The sequence below is a fragment of the Kogia breviceps genome, chromosome 10 (assembly GCF_026419965.1).
Source record: "Kogia breviceps isolate mKogBre1 chromosome 10, mKogBre1 haplotype 1, whole genome shotgun sequence".
Taxonomy (NCBI): Eukaryota; Metazoa; Chordata; class Mammalia; order Artiodactyla; family Physeteridae; genus Kogia; species Kogia breviceps.
In genome coordinates, this window is record NC_081319.1 from 107,468,161 (window position 1) to 107,492,337 (window position 24,177).

Genomic DNA, 24,177 nt, shown 5'->3' on the forward strand with positions numbered 1-24,177 from the left:
AAGAGGCGTTTCCTCATCACCCAATCTAAAGGAGATCCCGCAGTCACCATCATATTACCCTGTATTGTTTTCTTCATAGCACTTAAGATGAGTGGACATTCTCGTATTTATTTGCTATCTATCTCACTGGAAAGCATCCTGCAGAGGAAAAGGACCTTGTCTGTCTTATTCACTGCTGCAGCCACATTGGCCAGGGACAGGGCCTGGCACAAAATAGGTGTTCAGAAAATATTTGTGGAATAAATTCACAAATTCCAGAAGACTGAGGACACAGTAGTGAGGTTCTGAGGAATGCTGACATTTTGAAAAGAACTTGCAGACTCCATCTTGGTCATTTCCCTCCTTGTTGATGTCTTCTGGGCCACAACAGGTACCAGAGCCCCATGTGTAGGAAGCCCCGCTTGGTGTACACCCAAACTGTCCCCCGTGGTAGGATAGGACCCTTCCTGACCCTTGCTTCTGGGGTGTTCCTCCCCCGCCACCTTCACTTCCTCTTTTCCCTCCCACCTCCCAGTCACCTGGACAGCCCACCTCCTCTGCCCCTAACCGTCATTACTTTTACTGCCTTCCTGCTTAGAGACAGCACAGCATGGTTAGTGGGCTGCTTGGGGAATCCCAAAACCAACCTGTATCCCTAAATCTCCGAGTGCTATTGGGCAAGATGATCAACTATTCTGAACCATTTTTTTCCTCCTTAAAATGGAGCGTTGGGCTGTGAATTTTCAAAGGCCCTGGCCAGCAATCAGAGGACGACTTTTATTTCCCTCCTCTACTTGTGCTGTTGTTCCTTCCAGTTCAGGTGAACTTTCGAAAACATGAACAATTCTTGAGTTAGTATTTGCCCATAAATGACAGAGCCATACCCAATTTTTCTTCTGCCATCCATTTGGAACATTTTCTTTCTCTTATTCACTTCTTATAAACTTATTTTTCTAGCTCAGACCATCTGCTTAACAAGTTCTCCTAAGCTCAGAACCAGCTATGGTGTGGGCGTGTGTGTGCATTTGTGTGTCTGTATTTGTGTGCCTGTGTGTCTGTGTGCGTGTGTGTGTGCATGTCTGTGTGTGCGTGCGTGTGTGCACGTGGGTGTGTCAGGAAAGTTTTCCATAAGGGACTCTATCTCCCTGCACTCCCGTCCACCTTATCCTTGAAGCTAACCCCAGATCTCTGCATCATAATCCCCAAATTGTCATTGTCATGTGTTGCAATTCTGTGACTAAAGAAAAGGAAAAGAGAAAGTCTGATCCATTTTGACATGTCCTGGTTTTCTCTTTTAATTTTCATAGTACCACCTCAGAGATTTTCAGGTTCAGCTCTCATGCTGAACAGGTGACATACTCATTTCCAAGCTCCTTCCTGTCTTCCTCTTTTATTCTTTATAGCTGCTGATAATGGAAAGAAGGGAGGGAAGAAGACTCCTAGATGAAGCTGACTTGCTTCACATTTAGAGTAGAATCTATTTACTTGCATTGTCTTCTTCATAACATTGTTAAGGCATCATAAGCCTAGTGGAATTCCACTCCATGTAAGATTTTTACTTCTACTTTTCTTCCTGCTGTTTTCCTGTGTCGCAGCACAGCCAACACCATAAATTTTGGCAGCAACTCCCAAACAAATAAAGCTTTCATGTGTGCACAGTGCGGAATGGTTACTAGTCACGTGGGCCAGCAGGGACCATACGCATGTGGTTAAGGATAACCAGTTAGTGAGCAATAACTTTGAACTTTAAGGTGGGAGTGTGTAAAAGCCCGCGGGCAGAAGCTCAGCCATTAGAGCCAGCCAGGTCATTACAGGTGTTGCTGATAATTCAGAGAATTGAGATAAACCTTGGCCCACGTGGGAGGTAGTTACGTGACCTTCCTTGGCCTTTTGAACATACTGTAATCTGGAGTGTCTCAGCCTCAGCACTGCTGACATTTGGGGCTAGATCTTTTTGTTTTTTTTTTCTTGTGGGGCTGTCCTGTGCGTTGTACGATGTTCAGCAGTATCCCTGGCCTCTACAGCTGGATGCCAGTGGCACCCCTCAGTCATGATGATCAGAAATGTCTCCAGCCAGTGGAGAGCACATGCAGCTGCTGCCGGTGTTGTTTGTGCACTGGGCCCACAGGGATGAGATCTTTCAGGGACGACATTTCTTTTTTTTTTTTTTTTTTTTTTTTTTTTTGCGGTACACGGGCCTCTCATTGTCGTGGCCTCTCCTGTTGAGGAGCACAGGCTCTGGACGCGCAGGCCCAGCGGCCATGGCTCACGGGCCCAGCCGCTCCGCGGCATGTGGGATCTTCCCGGACCGGGGCACGAACCAGCGTCCCCTGCATCGGCGGGCGGACTCTCAACCTCTGCGCCGCCGGGGAAGCCCTGTTTGTTTTTGTTTGTTTGTTTGTTTGTTTTGCTGTACACGGGCCTCTGACTGCTGCGGCCTCTCCCGTTGCGGAGCACAGGCTCCGGACGCGCAGACCCAGCGCCCATGGCTCACGGGCCCAGCCGCTCCGCGGCACGTGGGATCCTCCCGGACCGGGGCGCGAACCCGCGTCCCCTGCATCGGCGGGCGGACTCTCAACCGCTGCGCCACCAGGGAAGCCCAGGGACGACATTTCTTTCTCTGTATGTCTCTTTCCCTCTCTCTTTCTCTCACTTGATAACCACTTAAATGTACACTAATAGGTGATGTTAGCTGGTTTCATGTGTATAGCTAAGTGATTCAGGCGGTTTTCACGGTCTCCACATCTTCCTAAAACCCTATTCAAAGTGACTGCGTGGCCTGCAATCTAGTGGAGAGTGGGATAGTCCCTAAGTGTCCCTGGACAGAGGATCCATCTGCATTTACCACACCTGCATGCCCAGCTGCCCTCTGGGAGGCGTACTTCTGCTTCTTCAAATGCCTTTGGCGGTTGGGGGCAGCCCTGAAATGAAGACACGAGAGAAGATGGCGAGAGAAGCCCCAGCTCTGAGAAACAGCCGGGCAAGGGCAGCTCTCCTTAGAGAAACTGACCCCCCTCTGCTGAATGTTACTTTAGAGTTCTTTCCTACTGAAGAGCTTCACGTTGGTTAGTTTTGGTTTTTTTCCCCTTTTTATGTGAAACAGAAATTGAACTAGATCTGAAGACATTAAAAAGTGTCTGGGTAGGGGGCTGGAGGGAGAAGGGGCTTTCCTCAGAGGATGGAATGTCCCAAGAGAAATTTCACTTATTGTGAGAGGGGAAGTCCATTTCATATGACATAATGGTGTCATTGTTCAACACTCTGTTGGGCAATTTGTTAATATTTATCATTTTGATTTGTCATTCATCATTAAAACCCTGTGAATTACAGAAAGACCGTTATACATAAAGTGTTACTCAGGCTAAACAGTAGATCAGGATCATTTTCTTTCTTATCCATGACAGGGCATTTGTGTTTTCTCACTGACCATCTCTTGGTCTGCAGGAGACCACCTGCCTCCACCCAGACAAGACAATTTCACTCAGAGCTGCATGTTGCTGTTCAAAGACTGGCACCTTTCCAGTGCTAGTTGGCCTGCACTTTTTACCATCTCTGTCATACCTGTGTCCTTTCTATGCAGGGCTTCAACTCCAGATCTGCATAGACAACCACTAGCACAGGAGCAGCTACTGCAAGGAGGGTCAGGCCACTGTAGCACGAGGTGTATTCAGTTCACAGGAAGTTCGGGTGTGTTTCTCTTTCACCTCTCATACATCCAGTAACCCCTGAAAGAGGGCAGGAAAGTCTGAGGCAATGCTCGCCCTGATTCACCAGCACACAACTTGCATACTGTACAGACTAGAGCAATGTCTCAATCTAAAAACATTTATATTTGGCTTTATAATGGCATCAGTTTCTCCCCCATTCTGCTCCAAAATACAAGGGAGTCCTTACTTTACCTCTCTTGTAATTAAAGGGTCCATGATGGTGCTTTTACCCTATCAAAGGCACAGTTTGTCTTCAAGGTGATGTGAGATCTCTGTCTCTAAACATAGAAAACTTTGTGACTTTTAAATAGCAGTCTCCTCTCCTGCTTGTCAAGGTTTTGTAAGGAAGCCCAAGGGCAAGTGCAGTGGTTGGTTAGAGAGATAGATAATTGATATATAAGACAGTATGGTATGTGGACATCTTTCCTCACTGCAGTGCTTCTAAAAATGTGTATACTTTTTTGAAGTATAGTCATTTACAATATTGTGTTGGTTTCATGTGTATAGCTAAGTGATTCAGTTATATATATTACACGTTTTCAGATTATTTTCCATTATAGGTTATTGCAAGATATTGAATATAATAAAAAAAATGTACAATTTAAGGTGAACTTTTGCTTTAAAATCTCACTATTTTCATTGCAGTCATAACAACGAAGCAAATGGGGCAGGAAGCTCTCGGCTTTGTGGTTATTTTATTCAAGCCATGTATGAAGCTTCTTTTTGGTATAAAGGTATGTGTGTGTTTTTTTTCTTTGAGTAATAGTAACTCTAGAACTTCAGAGTCGGTATAAGTGTTGATTCTGATCTCCAGAATTACATATCTGGCTGCAATAGGGCTGCAGAGGTAAAATGTCTACTCTGTGGTAGTCAGAACTACCTTGAAACAGACCATGCTCTCCTCTAGTTGTTAAGTGTGAAGTTTCACTGAGTTAAGAGAATAATCCCTTAGCCCTCTTTACCTATTTCCTAAAAAAAAATATATGTATCAGTCACTTTCTGTTCTTTTTAATTTTGTGAAATTTCTTATGTCTAAAATGTTTCGTTATCACATAAAAAAGAGGGGACAGTTTGGTCCCTTCACTCAGTATAAAGCATCTGTCATGAGTGTTACTATCTTGTCCCAGTTTGCCCAGGATTTCCCTCATTTTAGAACTGGAAGTCCTGTGTCTCAGGAAGCCCTTTAATCCTTGGCAATCCAGGACAACTGGTTTCCCTAGATCTATGATGTATTTTGGGGAAATACACATTAGCTTTAAATAAGAAAACATACTTAATTGTTATTTAAGCACCTTCCTCTTTATTTACAAATAGTTCCAGGTGTGAAATGTTGAAAAGGAGTAGCTGTCTCCCATTACTGGACAGAGCCAGGCTGTCTTCAGCTGCTTCTATGTGGCAGGACTTGGTCTCTCCTCAATAGTTATAGCAGCTGCTACTTTCCAGAAGAGAAGTATTGGCTAAAGAAAAGTCAATGTCAGTATTTCTCCCTGAAGAAAAATGCATATTGATCTTCCCCAAAACAAATCAATAGTTGTGTTAGGTTCAATTTGAATATTTTCCCTAGGAACTATCTCAGAGTAACCACGAGAGCCTAATAGATTTTCCTTATAATATTAAATTGACGAGACAACAATGCTTGAAAGAGTACTTATTTCAAGGAGAATGGACAGTTTCCTAAAAGCGGTTAGATTTGCATAAAGTGGAGGGTTTGGGCACATAAATGCTTTAATTGAGCATCCTCTTTCTTCTCTTAACCCCCCCTCACTGCCTACTGTCCCTCAGCCTAGTTACTGCCCCCCAGGTAACATGGCCTTAGATATCCTTTTGCGACCCCATTTCCAAGCATTAAGGTGACATTTTTATTCATTTGACCAACATTTATTGAAAACCTACTAGGTTCTATGCATCGTGCTAGAAGCTGAGGATACAGAAATAAAACCCAAACTGCCGCACACTTAACTCACATGTATTTATAAGCTCATTGGAAATAGGGACTTACACATGAATAACTTCCAGGTAATATGGTATACTCTGAGCTTGTAAAACTTGCTTTTTGGAACTTAGATGAGGGCACTCAGACTGCCTTAGCTGGCTCTTCTTTTCTATAAAACGATGCATCCTATCTTAATAAGGAAGAGGCGATTAGGACACAGACACACACAGAGGGAAGACCTTATGAGGACCCAGGGAGAAGACAGCTGTCTACACACCAAGGAGAGAGGCCTCAGGAGGAACCAACCCTGCTGACACCTTGGTCTTGGACTTCCAGCCTCCAGAACTGAGACACAATAATGTTCTGCTCTTAAAGGAAATAACAGATGTTGTCTGTCCAGCCTGTGGTACTTGGTTATGGCAGCAGTTCTAGCAAACTAATACAGAGAAGGAAGCAGCCACTGCCAGAACCATGACTTTGTCAGGGAGGCCATGGGGAAGAGATACCCTAGCCTCTCTCTCCAACTGCTCTCTGATTTCACTTAAAAAATAAACCTACCTGGAGGCCAGCAAAGGAGCCCAAGTGATTTGTTCCATATGTACACTCTCCCAGGGCACTTGCAGGACAGAGAAGGGTAAGAATGGATTTGGGGGGACAAAGAGAAAATGATCAGCAAAGACATCTCATCAAGTTTTGAAAAATCAAGAAGGGCTCCGTGGAAGAGGTGGCTCTTGAACTGAGTGTGGAATAATAAATGAGTTAATATGAATAAAGTACTTAGAAGCTTACTTGTACCATAACATGAGTTGTGTGTGGTGTTGTTTTTACCACCATACCCTTTCTATTGGCTATTTCTAGTTCATCCTAGCAGTCCAGGAAGGTTGGTATTATTTTCCCCTTTTTACAGATAAGAGAATTAAGCTCAAAGAGGTTGAGCAAATGGCTAAGCCGGTTTTCATACTCAAGCCTGCCTAGCTCAGAAGCCACCAGTCCAGGTTGCATCCCTGATAGCCCTCGGCCAGATGATGAAGCCTGAATAAAGGACGGTTCCGAAAGAGGATGTTACACAAAGACACAAAGGCATGTTGGCAAGAGAGACTGTGGCACCTTTGGGGACCTGAGGTGGTTTACCAAGGTGGCGACGTAGAATGCCAAGTGGAGAGAGGCAAGACTCCAGTGGAAGCGGGCCAGAGCCAGTTTAAAGACATCTTCCTATGCCATGCCGGGAAGTTGAGACTCCCTCTCAGAGATGTTGGGGGCCTGTTGCAGGATTTGGATTTTAGAATGAGCATCTTGAGGGCTTTTTGGAGTATGTCATATTTTAGTAGGTAAGGCTGAAGATGGGGAGATCACTTAGAAGGCCATTGCCTGGTGAAAAATAATGAGAGCCCTAAATAAAGATTGGCAGAGGGGATGGAGAGAAGGCCTGGTTGGGGACAAGGGAAGAGGCAGAATTCGTACGACTTGAAGATTCATTGGCTATAGGAAATTGGAAAGGGAGAAGAGCAAAGGGTCCCCCCAGGTTTCTAGCTTTGGTAACTGTATAGATGGTGGTGCCATTCACAAGGGTGGGAACACAGGAGGAGGAGCAGGGTTGGTGGGGGAGAGATGGTTATTGTCTGGACACGCTGAGTTTCAGACACCCCTGGGTTACCTAGGTAGAAAATACACAGCTAAATTGCTCCAGGAAATATAGAAAACCCAACGATGACTTGAATTTTGTTGTGTCTTACCGCATAAATCACAATATTTTGATTGCTCTAAAAAGTGATTCTTTTTCCTACCTTTGTTCTGAGAGATAAGCAGATACCACCATGATTAGGTCATAGTTATAAGCATGTTATTTCAATAATTTTGTAAACAAGTAACTATTCCAATTTTACATAAAGTACTAAAATAGGTATTGGGAGATAAGAAGGGAATAGTGAAAGGTGAATAAAATAGAGTCTTCCAGGAATAGCTGATGGAGTTACAAAAATGAAACAAGAGAGAGAGAGACCCAAAGAGGGTGAAATTAAATATGGACGTGGTGTGTCTCAAGTTTTCCAACTGAACACTAGCGTGATGACTAAGCTACTCACAAATCACATTCCAGTTATGTTGTCAGCAATAGAAAATAATAATAGGAATAAGGGCCAGATAAAGGCAACAACTCTGAAACCCCACTGGTAGAACAAATTATACATGTCATGCAGTAGGCCTCTTTCTAGTGTATCACTTCAAATTAGCTCTAATAGGCAACAAATAAGGAGGAAGTGAACTATGCAATACCGAAACCTGTAAAGACAATAAAGATGCCTGTGTATTCTAAATTTATTTATTTATTGTATATTTATTTTTGGCTGCGTCGGGTCTTCGTTGCTCTGCGAGGGCTTTCTCCAGTTGCGGCGAGCAGGGGCCACTCTTCATCGCGGCACGCGAGCCTCTCACTGTCGCGGCCTCTCCTGTTGCGGAGCACAGGCTCCAGACGCGCAGGCTCAGTAGTTGTGGCTCACGGGCCTAGTTGCTCCGCGGCATGTGGGATCCTCCCAGACCGGGGCTCGAACCCGTGTGCCCTGCATCGGCAGGCGGATTCTCAACCACTGCGCCACCAGGGAAGCCCCGGTGCCTGTGTATTCTAAATAAGAGACTCCAGAGATGGTTTTATGAGATCTTAATTCGAAATAATTTATTTTATCATCCACCTCAACTTCAGTGGCTTGGTAGTTCTGACAACCCTGATTACGGTCAGCAGGTATTCCTCGGGTGACAAGTAGTATAAAGGCGAGACAGCCGCCTTGAAAAATGGCTCTCAGTCCTCCTAAAAGTCCCTGGCAGAAACATCTGTGTGGTTATACTGTTGGTCAAACAAATGCCCCTAATATATATTTGGATAATAAGAAAGATAAGGCACCATGCATTTTCTTTATTGCAATAAAAAAAACTATGTACTTTGTTATATCCTAATTGAAATTTCACTTAAGACGTAAAAACTGGAGAGGCAAGGAGTTCTAAACATACAGAAGGCAAAGAGTATTGATCCCACTCGAACAAGTAAGACTAGATAAACTATATAACTTTTCTTGAACCCATCAGAGACCTGAGGTCACAGGTAAACTAAATAGCCCCAAGTCCAAGGAAAGGTAGGCCCTTTCAAGGGTAGAGAGGATACAAGCACTTGCCCACCCCTGGTAGAACATAGCAGGAAAAGATCTCGGGCACCATACAAGTAGGTAAGAGCTAAAATTTTGGTAACAGATTGCTAGAGGTCAAGTACGAGCTAGTGTGAACGGCCCCCAGGCGACAGGAGGAGAGTCTGTGCCCACTCACAGGCTCTTCCCCACAGACTTTCATCAGATCCCTCTCGGTGCTGTTGGGGCTGGGGGTAGGAGGGGGAAGGCAGCCCCTGTGGGGTGCAGACGTGGAGGAAGGGAGTGCTGCCAGCCCAGGGAAATCCGAGTCCCATCCAGGCCTTTCTCCCCTTTGCGACTAAAGCTTTATGCCTCTGGGAGAGGGACATGCACAAAGGAGCATGCATTGTGCCTGAGGAAAGACTAAAAATAAAAACGATCTGTCTTTGGAGGAGGGACAGAAAACAGTCCTGGCCCAGGATCCCATACCAGTACCTTGGAGGGCTCCTGCCGCTGGGAGAGGGCTGGGAACTGCAACACTAGCGTTACCAGATTTAGCAAGTAAAGCTAGAGCTAAATCTGAATTTCACAAAAATGATTTTAAAAATTCTGTGTAAATATGTCACCTCCCAGTGGTAGACGGCCACTGCTTGTTCCTCAGCTCTCACTATCTTTGTGCTGGGAAACGGAACGCTTTGTTGTCCTGGTCTAGCTTCAGTCTCAGATGGGTCCTGTGTGCCTGGATTGGACTCCCCCTCTTCCCGTGGAGTCAAATTATTCTGCATATCTTTGGCAGCTCAAGTATGGGTAGGGTTGTCAGAAAAAAAAATTAAATTTGAATTTTATATACACAACAAATAATTTTTTAGCATTAGTATGGGTAATTAATGCTTACGGTTCTATGATTCCCATTTTAACTGACCAAAAACTAAGTTAAAAGACGGTAACTCCCCATAATCATGTGCTGAGTAAGTGGAAAGTGTGGTATTTCTACCAGGTGCCGTGGCTTCAGGGCACCAGCACTTAAGTGCTACTTCAATGTGAATTCTCTCTGTACTGTGCGCACTTACTTACAATACTGTATTTCATTAGAGATAATTACAGAGCAACCCCACATGGATTTCTAACAACCACTTTTTAAATAATAAAATTGTTTTAAAGTTTTAATAATATTAAACATTTTTCATACATTGACCTGATTAATAGAATCACAGATTAGAACTTATTGTTTTTTATTTCACACACTTATATTTCTAGACATATACGGTGATTCTAATTCTCCTAAAAGAAGAACCTCTGATAAATATTTGTCTCTGCTTGGCTGAGTTTGTCTAAGTTGATGAAGGAAGCAACAAAGGGGAACCACAACTCCAGATGTAATTCTGAAGAATAACAGAGAGCAATACAGAAATTTCCTTGTCTTCTTAGAGTATAGACTAACAAAAAAACCCAAACCAAAACAAAAAAACGATAATACAGGGCACAGCCAGGCACATGTCTGAGAGTCTCGGGAAAGCATAGTTTCCTTTTAATGCAGAGAAGATATGGGTTTAATTTCATAAAACTAAATTCTTGAATTACAAAAATTCTTCTAGTTCTAGGAGAGAGAAATTGAATTTCCTGAGATAATATTATGTTAATTAATTTTCTCTTGCTGCTTTAACAATTTACCACAAACTTGGTGGCTTAAAACGAAACAAATTGATTAGCTTACAGTTCTGCAGGTTAGAGGTCTGACATGGGTTTCACTGGGCTAAAATTCAGGTGTTGGCAGGCTGCCTTCCTTTCTGGAGGTTGTAGAGGAGAATCTGGTTCCTCCTCATTGGTCTGCTGGCAGAATTCAGTCGCTGCAAACCTATGTCCATGTTTTCTTGCTGGCTGTACGCTGAGGGCCATTTCTAGCTTCTGGAGGTCACTAGATTGCTTTCTCCATCTTCAAAGCATTAGCAGCCCGAATCCTTAGCATACTGCGTTTCTCTGAACCACTCTTCTTTCATTGTCTTCCACTTTTAAGGATTCACATGTTTAGACTGGGCCAGGATAATATCTCTATCTCAAGGTTCTTAACCTTAATCACGTCTGCAAAGTGCATTTTGCCATGTAAGGCGGCAGCATATTCACAGGGGATTAGGATGTGGACATCTTGGATTTATTCTGCCTACCGTACATAGAGATTAGTTAAGAATTTTGAAGCTGCAAATAGAAAACCTGGCTGCTAGTGAGTTAAAGAAATAGGAATTATTATTTTTTGTGATAGAATGGGGTCTGGAGGCAGTGAGATTAGGTTTGGGTGCCCATCAGGGTCTGGCCTCTTTCATCTTTCCACTCCACCATCTTTAGTGTTTTGACTTGCTGATGTTTGACTTGCTGGTAATTATTAGATGAACCTTTAGCAAAGTGATGTCTGTGAACGCTAAAAAAGTAAATATGGATGAAACTTAAAAATTGAAATTCTGACTAGATGACTGGGTCATGATTTTATTATGTGATAATGATGGCCAGCACAGTGTAGTGGCAGAAGTTTTTCCAAATAACACTGAAATATATTCACTAAGTTAAATTAATAGTTACATCTCATTTAACCCATTTGATGAGAACTAAAGTTAATGTGCTAATGCAAGAAATGTCTAGTGATGATTCTACCAAAAATATGAAGCATATGAATAAGGTTTTACACTAATACTTCAGAAGTGGTAACCTTTACTGTTGCCTGTTTATCCCTCTCAAAACTATTTACCTGTATGGAAGATTCTATTAACATCATACTCAATGGTGGAAAGCTGAAAGCTTTTTCCCTAAGCTCAGGAACAAGACAAGGATGCCTCCTCTTGCCACTTTTATTTAACATAGTACTGGAATTCCTAGCCAGAACAACTAGGAAGAAGAAGAAATAAATGACATCCAAATCGAAAAGAAAGAAGGAAAACTCTCTATCTGCAGATGACATAATATTATATATAGAAAATCCTAAAAGACTCCACCAACACTGTTAGAACTAATAAACAAATAAAGTTGCAAGATACAAAATCAATATACAAAAGTCAGTTGTATTTCTATACACTAGCAATGAACTATCAGAAAGAGAAATGAAGAAAAGAATGCCATTTACAATTGTATCCAAAAAAATTAAGTAGGTGGGAATAAATTTAACCAGGAAGGTGAAAGACCTATATTCTGAAAACTATAAGACATGGAGAAAAGAAATTGAAGATGACACAAATAAATGGAAATATATTCTGTGCTCATAAATTGGAAGAATTAATATTGTTAAAATGTCCATGCTACTCGAAGCAAGCTACAGAATTAATGTCATCCCTATCAAAATTTCAATGGCATTTTTTTTCCCCAAAGAAATAGAATAAACAATTCTAGAAGTTGCATAGAACCACAGAAGACCCCAAATAGCCAAAGCCATCTTGAGAAAGAAGAACAAAGCTGGAAGCATCACACTTCCCGATTTCAAACTATGTTACAAAGCTATGGCTTTGTAATATAGTATAGACTTGGCATAAAAACAGACACATAGATCAAGGGAACAGAATATAAAGCCAAAAAATAAAACCACGCACATATGGTTAATTAATTTATGATGAAAGAGTCAAGAATATACAATGGGGAAAAGACAGTCTCTTCAATAAGTGGTGTTTGGAAAACTGGACAGCCACATGCCAAAGAATGAAACCAGACCCTTATCGTATACCATACACAAAAAAATCAGCTCAAAATGGATTAAAGACTTGAACATAAGAACTGAAACCATACAACTCCTAGGAGAAAACATTGAGGGTAAACTCTTTGACATAGGCCTTGACAAAGTTTTTTTGTATTTGATACCAAAAACAAAGGCAACGAAAGCAAAAATAAACAAATACGACTGTATCAGACTAAAAAGGCTTCTGTACAACAAAGGAAAACATCACCTAAATGAAAAGGTAACATACAGAATGGGATAAAATATTTGCAAATCATATATTTGATAAGGGGTTAATATCCAAATATATAAAACTCATACACCTCAACAGCATAAAAACAAACAATCTGAACTACAAAGTGGGCAAAAGAACTAGACATTTTTCCAAAGAAGACATACAGATGGCCAATAAGTACATGAAAAAATGCTTAACGTCACTAATCATCAGAGAAACGCAAATCAAAACCACAATGATTTATCACCTCACACATATTAGTATGACTGTCATCAAAAAGATAAGAGATAACAAATGCAGGCAAGGATGTGAAGAAAAAGAATCCCTGTGCACCATCGGTGGGAATGTAAACTGATACACCACAGTGGAAAATGGTGTGGAGTTTCCTCAAAAGGTTAAAAATAAGACTACCATATGACCCAGCAATTCCACTACTTGGTATATGTCTGAAGGAAATGAAATCACTATATCACTATCTCAAAGAGATGGCTGCACCCAATATTCACTGCAGCAATTTCAAAATAGCCTAGGCTGGGAACCAATCTAAGTGTCCAATAATGGATCAATGGATAAAGAAAATGTGATTTTATAGATCTATATCTATAATGGAATATTATTTAGCCATTAAAAAATCCTGCCATTTGTGACAACATGAATGGACCTTGAAGGCAGTATGCTAAGTGAAATAAGTCATGCAGAGAAATACAAATACAGTATGATCTCACTTATATGTGGGAAAAAAAAACACAAAACCTCAGAGAAAAGGAGAATAGATTGGTATTTGCCAGAAGCAGTGGGTGGGCGTGGGAGAAGTGGGTGAGGGTGGTCAAAATGTACAAACTTTCAGTTATGAGATGAATACGTTCTGCAGATATAATGAACAGCATGGTGACTATAGTTACTAATACTGTACTGTATATTTCAAAGTTGCTGAGATAGTCGATCTTAATAGTTCTTATCACAGAAGGAAACATTCGTAACTATGTGAGGTGATATGTGTTAGCTAAGCTTATTTGTGATGTCATTTCACAATATATACATATATCAAATTATTATGTTGTACACCTAAAACTAATACAATGTTATGTGTTAATTATATCTCAGTAAAACAAACAAACAAAAAAGAATTAGAGAGATGGAGGAGCAGCTGGTATTATAGGAACCACAAAAATAAAAGAGGTTCTTACAAAAGGGAAATTCTTGATATATTTTTCCATTTAAATAAAACACACAGTACAGCCAAGGATATCAAGGAGGAATGGTGGAAAGAGAAAAAAAACAAACCTACAAAGATTAAATTTCTGTAGCATTTGTTAACTTATCACACAGTGGAAAGAACATGGGCTATGGCATCAAACAGATTTCAGTTTAAATCTTGCTACACTCAACAGCCATGTAACCCTGGGCAAGTTGCTAAAGTGAGTCAGTCATCTCAGGCGTAGTGTGTGACAAGATACCACCTAGCACAGTTATGAGAATTAAGGGATGTATATGAAAGTAGCTAGTGTAGCTAGGAGCCCAAGAATCCACTGGTTACCTGCCTTTGGTTCAGCAGGTCTGAGCCTAGACCTGGGTATCTTTGTTTTAAAAAGTTCCCTGGGTGATTATACTGCATGGGCAGGGCAAAGAAACATGTAAACAACTCAGTGTCTTGCCCCTGGTAAGAACTTGGTGGTCGTTTTTATGTACAGAATATAAGGATTCTATCATTTTTATTAAGGCTGTTGTGACTTTTTAAATTAAGCACAATGACAAGACCTGTCCTAAATAAGCAGCTCAGATTTTCTTTTTTCTGCCGTGAGAGAGAGAAAGAGGGATGGAGGGAAGGATGGAGGAAGGCAGGGAGAGAGAGAGAAAACTGAAATGAACAAAGGAAAAATATAAATACTACTTATGGTCTAAATCTGTACCACAGCATTTAAAGATTAAACATGAGAGATGTCAAAGGTCGTTAACATGTGGTCATGTATAATTTTGCTGAGGCAAATTTGAATCATTTTTGCTTTATAATGTGTAGCACCAAGTCACTTAGTTCATGTGTGTGCTTACCCACCGATCAGTATCCAAATTTCATTTAGGGTTTGTTGTACTCTATTCATCACCATAAATAGATAAAAGCTTTGTTCTTTGTGAGATAGCCTCAGAAGAAATTCAACTGCTATGACACAAAGATATTTGCAAATTTGGGGAAATGGAAAAGGTCTCAAAATAATCTAGCAAACATCAAAGATTTATTACACTATACATTTTTTAACATAAGGGAAAGGTCTCATTCCATTTCACAAATAGTTTTCAGCAATAAAATGGCACATGTAAAGGTCAGAGTGCATGGCATATAATGCTCCCAATATTTCAAAAGTTTGTCTGCCTTTCTTCATAGGGAAAAAAACAAAACAAAACAGCAGACCTTGGGGAATGGAGAGAATCTAATTTCCAGAGTCACCGTATTATAAGATTCAAATGTCCAGGTTTGAACAACAACAACAAATTATAAGGCATACAAAGAAACAGGAAAGTATGACCCATGCAGAGAGACAAAATATATGGATAGAAATGATTCCTGAGGAAGACCAAATACCAGACTTGACAAAGTCTTTAAAGCAACTTTCTTAAAGATGCTCAAAGAGCTAAAGGAAGACATGGAAAAAGTCAGGAAAACAATGTATGGACAGAATAGAAATATCAATAAAGACACAGAAAGCATAAAAGGAACAAAAACAAATCCTGAAATTGAAAAGTATAACTGAAATGAAAATTTCACTAAAGGGATTCAAAACCATATTGGAGCAGGCAGAAGAAAGAATCAGTAAACTTGAAGAAAGGACAATTGAAATGATCAAGTCTAAGGAACAGAAAGGAAAAAGGTTGAAGAAATAGGAATAGAGCCTAAGGGATCTGTGGAACATCATCAAGAAAAGGAACATATGCATTGTCCCAGAAGAGGAGAGAGAGAAAGGTGCAGAGAGATATTTGAAGAAATAATGACTAAAAACTTCCCCAATTTCAAGCCAGGTATGAATCTTCAAATCCAAGAAGCTCAATGGACTCCAAGCAGGATAAATTCAAAGACATTCACACTGAGGTACGTTACACTCAAACTGTTGGAAAACAAAGACAAAGAATATCTTGAAAGTAGAAGAGAGAAGTTCTTCATCACACATATGACACCCAGAAGCCTTGGAGACCAGAAGGCATTGGATTGAGATAATTAAAGTACTGAGAGAAGAAAACTGTCAACTGAGAATTCTACATTTAACAAAACTCTTCTTCAAAAATAAAGGAGAAATTAAGACATTTCCAGGTAAACAAAAGCTGAGGGGAATCATTAGCATCTGACCTCCTTGCAAGAAATGCTAAAGGAAATTCTTCAGGTTGAAATAAAAGGATGCTAGACAGGATCTCAAAGCCATTTGAAGAAATAAATGTTTCCAGTAAAAGTAAATACATAGGCATTATAAAACACTAGTATTATTGTATTTGGGGTTTGTAACTCTTCTTTATTTTCTACAAGTTTTAAAAGACAAATGCGTAGAAAAACAATTACTAGTCATTGTTTTAGGAAACACAGTGTGCAACTTTGTAATTTGTGACATCAATAACTGACAGAGGGTGGGGACAGAGCTGTATAGGAGCAGAGATTTTGTATGGTATTAAACTCAAACTGGTAAACCTCAAACTAGAATGTTATAATTTTAAGATATTAAATATAACCCCCATGGTAACCATAAAGAAAATAGCTATAGTAGTACATAGAAGGAAATGAGAAGAGAAGGAGAATGTTTCAATTAAACACAAAATAATACAGTAATGCAGGAAATGAAGGACAAAGAAGCAATAAACCCTACAGAAAACAAATAGCAAAATGACAGAAGCAAGCCCCTCCTTATCAGTAGTTTAAATGTAAATGGATTAAACTCTCAAATGAAAAGACAGAGATTTGCAGAATGGATTTTTAAAAATAACCCAACTATATGCTGCCTACAATGAATTCACTTTAGATTCAAAGACACAAAAGGATTTAGGGTGGAAAGATGGAAAAAGGTATTCTATGTAAATAGTAACCAAGAGAGTTGGGGAGGTTATACTAATATCATACAAAATAGACTTAAATAAGCCTGTAAGAGACAAAAAACTCATTATATATTAATAAGTTTCAATACAGCAAGATTATATAACCATTATAAATATTTACACACCTAATAACAGGTCCTCAAAATATATATGAAGCAAAAACTAACAAAATTTAAGGGAGATATTGACAGTTCTCAAATAATAGTTGGAGATTTCATTACCCCACCTTCAATAATGAATAGAACAGGGACTTCCCTGGTGGTGCAGTGGTTAAGAATCTGCCTGCCAATGCAGGGGACACAGGTTCAAGCCCTGGTCCAGGAAGATCCCACGTGCCGCGAAGCAACTAAGCCTGTGCACCACAGCTACTGAGCCTGCTCTCTAGAGCCTGTGAGCCACAAGTACTGAGCCTGTGTGCAACAACTACCGAAGCCCGCATGCTCTAGAGTCTGTGCTCTGCAACAAGAGAAGCCACCACAATGAGAAGCCTGCACACTGCAATGAAGAGTAGACCCTGCTCGCTGCAACTAGAGGAAGCCCGCGTGCAGCAACAAAGACCCAATGCAACCAACCAATAAATAAATAAATTTATTTTTTTTAATGGATAGAACAACCAGACAGAAATAAATAAGAAAACAGAAGACTTGAACAACACAACAAACCATCTAGATCTAACAAACATACACAGAACACTTCATCCAACAACAACAGCATACATTCTGTTGCATTCTTCTCAAGTGCACATGGCACATTCTCCAGGATAGACCATACGTTAGGCCACAAAACTAGTCTCAATAGATTTTTTAAAATTGATATCACACAAAATACCTTTTCTAAATGCAAGTTGAAGTTAGAGATTAATAACAGAAAGAAAACAAAAAATTTCTGTCTATCAACAGATGAATGGATAAAGAAGATGTGGCACATATATACAATGGAATATTACTCAGCCATAAAAAGAAATGAAATTGAGTTATTTGTAGTGAGGTGGGTGGACCTAGGGACTGTCATACAGAGTGAAGTAAGTCAGAAAGAGAAAAACAAATACTGTATGCTAACACATACATGTGGAATCTAAAACAAAACAACAAAAAAGTGGTTCTGAAGAACCTAGGGGCAGGACAGGAATAAAGACACAGATGTAAAGAATGGACTTGAGGACTTGGGGAGGGGGAAGGGTAAGCTGGGACAAAGTGAGAGAGTGGCATGGACATATATACACTATCAAATGTAAAATAGATAACTAGTGGGAAGCAGCCGCATAGCACAGGGAGATGAGCTCGGTGCTGTGTGACCACCTAGAGGGGTGGGATAGGGAGGGTGGGAGGGAGACGCAAGAGGGAGGAGATATGGGGATATATGTATACGTATAGCTGATTCACTTTGTTATACAGCAGAAACTAACACACCCTTGTAAAGCAATTCTACTCCAATAAAGATGTTAAAAAATTTTACAAATATGTAATCATGTAAAGGTATAGTCTTTAACAAGCAAAGATTTCTTCTTTCTTGGTCAAAGAAGAAATCACAAAAGAAATTAGAAAATACTTAGAATTGAATAAAAATGAAAATACAACATACCAAAATTGATAAGATGCAGTGAAAGCACTGCAAAGAGGAAAATTTATAACTGTAAATGCTTACTTTAAAGAAGAAGAAAGATCTGAAATCAACAATCTAAATTTATCCTTTAAGGAACTAGAAAAAGAAGAACAAACTAACCTCAAAGCTAGCAGAAGGAAGGAAATAATAAAGATTACAACAGAGATAAATAAAATAGAGAATAGAAAAACAATGGAGAAATTCAATGAACCCAGAAGTTGGCTCTTCAAAGAAATCAACAAAATTGACATACCTTTAGCTAGCTGGACTGAGGCAAAAAGAAAGACTCAGGTTACTAAAATCAGAAATGAAAGTGGGGAAATTACTACCAAATGTACAGATATACAAAAGATTATGAGGGCACATAAACAACTGTATGCCAACAAATTGGATAACCAAAATGAAATGGACAAAATCCTAGAGACACAAAACCCACCAAGACTGAATCATGAAGAAATAGAAAATCTGAGTAGATCTATAACTAGTGAGGAGATTGAATCAGTAATCAAAAACCTCCCTACAAAGAAAAGCCCAGGAGCAGATGGCATCACTGGTACATTCTACCAAACACTTAAAGAAGAAATAACAGCAATCCTTCTCAAACTCAAAAAATTCAAGAGAAGGGAATACTTCTAAACTTATTCTAAGAGGCTACCAATGCCCTGATACCAAAGCCACAGAATGCTACAAGAAAAGAAAGCTACAGACGAATGTCCTTTATGAATTATTGATCCAAAAGCCTTCAAGAAAATATAACCAAACTGAATTCATGAGCATATTGAAAGGATTAGACACCATGGCCAAGTGGGATTTATTCCTGCAATGTGAAGATGCTTCAACATATGAAAATCAATCGTGAAATACACCTATTAACAGAATGCAGAGGGGAAAATTACATGATCATCTCAATTAATGCAGGAAAAGCAATTGACAAAATCCAATGCCCTTTCATGGATAAAAACACTCAACAAACTAGAAATAGAAGAAAACTACTCAACATAATAAAGGCTATATATGAAAAACCCACAGCTAACATCACACTCAGCGGTGAAAGACTGAGAGCTTTTCCTCTAAAATCAGAAACAAGACCAGAATGTTAATTTTTACCATTTCTATTCAACAGAATATTGAAAGTTCTAGCCTGTTTTAGTCAGTTTGGGCTGCTGTAACAAAATACCATAAACCAGGCAGCTTAAACAACAGACACTTATTTCTCACAGTCCTGGAGTCTGGGAAAGCTAAGATCAAAGGAAATATGGGTCCTGGTGAGAACTCTACTTTTGGTTTGCTGATCGCCTCCCCCTTGCTGTACCCTCACTTTGCTGAAAAAGAGAGATCATCTCTCTTGTGTGTTTTTTTTTTTTTAAATAAGGGTATGAATCCCATTCATGAGGACTCCTCTCTCATGACCAGATTACCTACCAAAGGATCCATTTCCAAATATCAGTAGTTTGAGGATTAGGGCTTCAACATGTGAATTTGACAGTGGGGGTGGGGGAGCATTCAGTCCATAACATAGCCATAGCAATTAGTCAAGAAAATGAATAAAAATATTAAAACTAGAAAGGAAAAAGTAAAATCATATCTATTCACAGATGACATGATTTTATATGTAGAAAAACCCCAAACTTTCATACACACACACACACACACACACACACACACACACACACACACACAGAGCAAAAGAGAGACAGAGACAGAGACAGAGAGAAACAAAAACTGTTAGAACTAATATGCAATTTCAGCCAAGTTGCAGAATACAAGATCAACACACAAAAACCATTTGCTTTTCTATACACTTACAATAAGCAACCCAAAAGGGAAATTAAGAAAACAACTTCATTTACATAGTATTGAAAATAATAAACAACTTAGGAGTTAACCAAGGAGGTGAAAAACTTGTACTGAAAACTATAAAACATTGTTGAAAGAAATTAGAGATAAATAGAGATACGTCCCATGTTCAATTGTCATATTTTTAAGATGTCACTACTCCCCAAAGGGATCTATAGAGTCAATACAATCCCTACCAAAATCTCAACAATTTTTTTTGCAGAAATAAAAAATTCATACTAAAATTCGTATGGAATCTGAAAGGGACTTTATATTGCCCCAAAAGTCCAGAAAAAAATACCAAATTTGGAGTACTCAAACTTCCTGATTTAAAAACTTACTACAATACAAATTTACAGAAGTCAAAACAGTGTGGTACTGACATGAAGACATAAGCATAGACCAATAGATGAGACAGAGGGCTCAGATATAAGCCCACAAATATATGTCAATTGTTTTTTGACAAGTACACTCAAACCATTCAAGGGGAAAGATGTTATTTTCAACAAATGGTGCTGGGAAAACTGGGTATCCATATACAAAAGAATGAATTTAGACCCTTACCCAACACCATATACAAAATTAACTCAAAATTTCATGACATTAGATTTGGAATATCTTGGATATGACACCCAAATCACAGGCAACAAAAGAAAAAATACACGAATCAGATTCCATCAGAATTTAAAACTCTTTGCATAAAACACTATCAATACAGTAAAAAGGCAACCCACAGAATGAGAGAAAATATTTGCAAACCACATATCTGATAATGCATTACTATCCAGAATATATAAAGAATGCCTAAAACTCAACAACCATAAAAAACAAACAACACAATTCAAAAATGGGCAAACATCTTGAACAGACATTTCTCCAAAGAAGATATACAAATGGCCAATAAATACATAAAGTTCAACATCACTAATCATTAAGGAAATACACATCAAAATCATGAGATACCATGTCACAGCACTAGAATGACTATTATTTTAAACCCCCCAAATACAGAAAACAACAAGTGTTGGTGAGAATGTGGAGAAACTGGAACTCTTTCACACTTTTGGTGAAAATGTAAAATAGTGCAGACGCTTTTACATTCTGTATAATTACATTTAAACACAGAATCACCATATGATCCAGGATTCCACTTCTGAGTATATACACAAGGGGATTGAAATCAGGGACCTGAACAGATATTAGTACATCATGTTCATAGCAGCATTATTCCCAATAGCCAAAAGGTGGGAAGAACACAAAAGTCCATCAACAGATGAATGGGTAAACAAAATGTGGTATATTATACACTCGAATGATATTTAGCTTTAAAATAAAATGAAATTCTGATACATGCTGTAACATGGATGAACCTTGAAGACATGGTGCACAGTGAAAGAAACCAGACACAAAAGGATAAATATTGCATGATTCATTTCACATGAAATGTCCAGAATAGGCAAATCTATACAGACCAAAAATAAATTAGTGGTTGCCTCAGGCTGAGGAGCGGGAATTCGGAATGCAGAGTGACGGCTGGTGGGCACTGGGTTTCTTTTAGGTAATTAGAAATATTCTGCAATTAGATTGTGATGATGGTTGCACGGTTGTCTGAATATATATATATATATATACTAAAAATCATTGAATTTTACACTTTAAAAGGGTGAATATTATGGCAATAAATTGTATCTCAATAACGCTGTTGGGGGAAATGCTGAGAAGATTTAAAGATGACAAAAATAAATTTTATACATGTACAATTTCAGTAGAGTGACAGAAGTCAGTTCCTGGATCCCTTCCCACACTCAGATCAGCTTCTCTCATCCACCCCTAGTTTCAGCCTTGTCCTACTTGTTCTTATTTTTTCCTTTGTTCAGGCCACAAAGAATTCATTTTTCTTTTCTCTCTGTTGGTAGTTAGACACCATCCTTTCCAACTCTTGGGATTTTTTCACTCTGCAACTCAGCTAAGGGCTAATGCTAGGGTTTCCTGTATTAATCTCTTCCTTGCTAGGCAGAGTTGCTCCTTGGGTAGCTACTTTGTCTGCTCTGGACTTTGTCAGAACTGGTTTTGAACTCTAGCTCCTCCACTAGTGATGAGCTGTATAAACTTGGAAGATTTATGAAATATTTTAAACTTGGCTTCCTCATCTGCAAAATGAGGATATAATACCTGTATTAAGTTCCTAGGGTTTGTGAGGATCAAAGGATGTAATGCATCTGAAGCACTTAGAGGAGTCCCTGGGACATCTTAGTAAGTGCTTTTATGATTTGCTTTTCTAAAGTGGAACACTTCTTTTGTTTTTTACAGTCTCACTGCCAATTATAACAAAACTAATCACTACAGAAAAAAATGAATGATGTAACAACAAATAACGAATGTGAAGAAATTACAAAACTTACAAAGTTCCTGTAGTGTATTAAAACAGAACTTTTCACTCTATAATTTGACTCATTCAACAAATGTGGTGGTAGGCAGAAAAATGCTCTCCTCCCAGAGATGTCCACATCCTAATCCCTGGTATCTGTGAATATCTTACCTCAAATGGCAAAACGGGCTTTGCAGATATGATTAAGGTTAAGATCCCTGAGATGGGGAGATTATCCTGGCTCAACCCTTAAAAGTGGAAGATGACAAAAGAAGAGTGAGTTGGAAAGATGCAGTGTGAAAAGTGCCACTTCGTTAAAGATGGAGGAAGGGGGCCAAGAGCCAAGGAATCCCATGGTCTCTAGAAGCTAGGAATAGCTCTCAGATTACAGTCAGCAAGAAAACATGAGCCTACATCCTACAACTGCTAGGAACTGGATTCTGCCAGCAAGCCAAAGTAGGAGGAAACAGATTTCCTCTAGAACCTCCAGAAAGGAAAGTAGCTTTTCTAATACATTAATTTTATTCTAGTGAAAACCATGTCAGATTTCTGACCTACAGAACTGTAAGCTAATGAATTTGTGTTGTTTTAAGTTACTAAGTTTGTGGTAATGTTAGGGCAGAAACTAATACAAAATATTTATTGAGTACAAGGCCCAAGGTCAGAGTGGGTTGAGGGGAGTGGGGAAGGATACAGGCAAAGGCATGACCTTCATGGGGTTTACCATCTGGCTAGGGAAAGAAATACTAACTAAATAATCACAGGTGCAAAAATGGGATATTTCATGTGTTTTGAAAGCAGAATAGAGGATCTAACTCAGCTGGAGGATACAGGAAATTCATGATATTTCAGGGAGACTTAATATACGACAACCAGGAACTTCGGAGACTTGTGTTCTCAGCCTTTATTTCTGATAGTGGAGATCATCCCCTCACCCTCTGTCCTTGGATAAAGCCTTCCAGCACCTTTCTTCTAAGGCTTCTCTCCCCAACTGGAAGAAGCCATCAACATAATTTGCTTCTCTGGCGACCTTCAACAAGTTCACTAGACCCCTGTTAGCTCACTAATGATTTCCTTTTTGGAACTTCATTTATCAGGTTGGGAATACTAAGACCTCAGATTTAAGCTATAAAACTTTGGGGATTTAGTCAGTAACACCCAGAGCCAAGTGTTAGATTTGGAATAGGAGGACTTTCTCTTCTTTTCTCATGAGATATCACTTTGAGATGAACAAAGTAGATCTTGGCCATAGTTTTCACTTTGTTTTTGTTTGTTTGTTTGTTTTGCTTTGTAAGAGTCTGCCTAAAGATCAGAATAAGGTGGATAATACTTTTAAAAATAAACATTTTATTTTAGAATAGGTTTAGATTTATAGAAAAGTTGCAAAGAAAGGGCAGAAACTTGCTCTATCTTTCCCCATTGTCTTTTATCTCTCTATCTATTTAATTTTTATTGAAGTATAATTGATGTACAATATTATATGTTACAGGTGTACAACATAGTGTTACACAATTTTTAAAGGTTATACTCCATGTATAACTATATTCCCTGTGTTGCACAATATATCCTTGTAGCTTATTTTATAATAATAACAATAATAGGGGAACTCTTAATCCCCTAACCCTATATTGCCCCTCCCCTCTTC

The 24,177-nt window shown here is 39.3% G+C and overlaps 1 long non-coding RNA gene across 3 annotated transcripts in view; it reads left to right on the forward strand.

The window, feature by feature from the left end:
• Positions 1–24,177, forward strand: part of LOC131764616 (uncharacterized) — a 42,938-nt gene that overhangs the window by 1,425 nt on the left and 17,336 nt on the right. Inside the window, exons 2-3 of one of the 3 annotated variants that reach the window (XR_010835214.1) lie at positions 4,332–4,420; positions 5,819–7,934. This is a non-coding gene — a long non-coding RNA (uncharacterized lncRNA). Of the gene's footprint in view, positions 1–4,331; positions 4,421–5,818; positions 7,935–24,177 lie in introns of those variants that run through there. The other 2 variants (XR_010835216.1, XR_010835215.1) reach the window with 2 other exon arrangements.